This window comes from Sinocyclocheilus anshuiensis, unplaced genomic scaffold, assembly GCF_001515605.1.
Source record: "Sinocyclocheilus anshuiensis isolate Anshui unplaced genomic scaffold, SAMN03320099.WGS_v1.1 scaffold24, whole genome shotgun sequence".
Classification (NCBI taxonomy): Eukaryota; Metazoa; Chordata; class Actinopteri; order Cypriniformes; family Cyprinidae; genus Sinocyclocheilus; species Sinocyclocheilus anshuiensis.
The window spans coordinates 1,577,589-1,579,695 of NW_015557090.1; positions in this window are offsets into that span (position 1 = coordinate 1,577,589).

Genomic DNA, 2,107 nt, shown 5'->3' on the forward strand with positions numbered 1-2,107 from the left:
ACACATCTGGATATTTGGGTTAAACTGTTCTGGAACAGTGTTGTAAATACAACTTAACCACTGATTTGTAGTCGTGTCTTCTTTTGGAAGACCAAACAAAGTAGTTTTGCTTTCACAACGAAAAACACAACGGCCTAGCAGAAGCCCGGGCTTAGCGTGAGCTGACGCCAGGCTAGAGTGAGCTGAGGCGGCAGGGTTGAGAATGGCGCAGCCGGCGGATCCGACGAAGGAGCGGCAAGAACGCGAGGCGTAAAAGCCTAATTAAAAAAAAAAAAAAACGCCTCGGGCTAATTTTTTTTAGTTTGATGCGCCGCGTTAAAAACTGGCCGACCAATGAGATTGCCGCTTTTTTCACGTGCCTGGAGCTGCTGAAGTTACAATAAAACGCGACTTGGTGGCGCTCAAGCACAAAACGGTCTTGCTGAGCACACATTACAATAAAACGTGACTTGGTGGCGCTCAAGCACAAAACGGTCTTGCCGAGCACACATTGATAAAGAGGAAGTAAGTAGACCAAGAAGATGCATCGAGGCAAGATGAATGTAGAGCTGCTGGTCTCATTGGTGTCTGAACACAAAGGGCTTTATGACAAACGCGACAGCGACTACACAAATCTCGTTAAGAGGGAGTTGTTATGGAGAGGAATTGCAGATCAAATAGGATTCGATGTGTATTTCTGTTTTTCATTAAGCGCCATCTAATGTCAGGGAGTGAATTTGCACGTTCAAGCCCTGTTCACACCGCAAGCGACTTTTTCGCTGCTTGTCGCTTGTGGCTGGCAATTGAGATTGCTAGTGGGCGTTCCCACTACTGGTTGCCTAGTTACCCCCGTAACACTCCACTACAGCAGATGAATCACGTGCTCTCCACTGACTTCACTCCCATTGGTTGTCGCTCGTGAAATTCGCTGCTTATTTGCATAGTTGAAGAATTCTGAACTTTTGTCGCTTGACTCGCATCGCTTGACACGCCCACATTCCGTCGCCAACGGTCACTGTCGCCCGTGTCGCCGGAAGTCGCCAGCTGTCCATTGAAAATGAATGGGATTATGTCGCTCTGTCACTGTGTGTCGCTGGCGGTGTGAACGGGGCTTCACTCGGCTCATCGCCTGCGAAAATCGCTTGGGTATGAACCAAGCGGCAACCTCCCCGCTCTCTCTCGTGAAGCTAACAAGTGACTTAAACTGTAATCCATCAACTGGCCGCTAGAGGCTGGCTGCAAAAGTGAGTCAATCCCATAGACTTCCCCGTGTTAAAATGCCCAACTTTACAGCAGAAAAAAAACGTTTACAGCCTGGTTCAAAAAATTATTTTGGTCTATATAGCTAATTTTGCCCTTCATGACAACTGTGAGGGGGGTGAATTTTTTTATAAATCATCTGTTTAAATTATATTAAGCCTTACATTTCTGCATAATTAAGGGCATGGCCACTTGAGTGACAGGTGGATTGCCACTGCTGTCACCACCGTCGAGCTAGGTGGGCGTGGTTTTCAGGTATACGGGAGTGACGCGCTGCCAAGATGGTGATGGCCAGCTCCGCCCACTTTGAGCTTCAAAAACGCTCTTCGGAAATCTACGGGCGACATCACGGACACTACGTCCATGTTTTTATACACTCTATGGTTTAACCACAGCTCATTCATTTACGTGTAATCCTGTAGTAAATCTGCACTCGCGGTTTATTTCGTTGTATGCAGTACAATTTGTTGGGTATTAAAATGTAAGAATGTGACAAGACAGGTTTTCTGCATATTAGGCATAAGACTGAATAAGTGCAAATTTTACAAATTTTAATCATTTAAATATTTTAAATTGAGTACAGTAATATCTAAAGTTTTACCTATTACTAGATGAACAAATGGGGGATTGTTTTTTTTTTTATGTCTAAGACATGATTAGTGCATTGTGCTAGTGTACTACTTAACACTGACAAAATTCACTTTTTTAACAAAATGTATCACAAAAATGTAGCCTGTATCCTGTACTACAGTAGATATCATACCAGTCCAGTGCCCAAATCTGTTTAAAGAGGGCACCAGAGATGGGCAGTATTTTAATTAAATGTATTTAAAATACGTATTTAATTACTTTTGAATATTTTGTCATT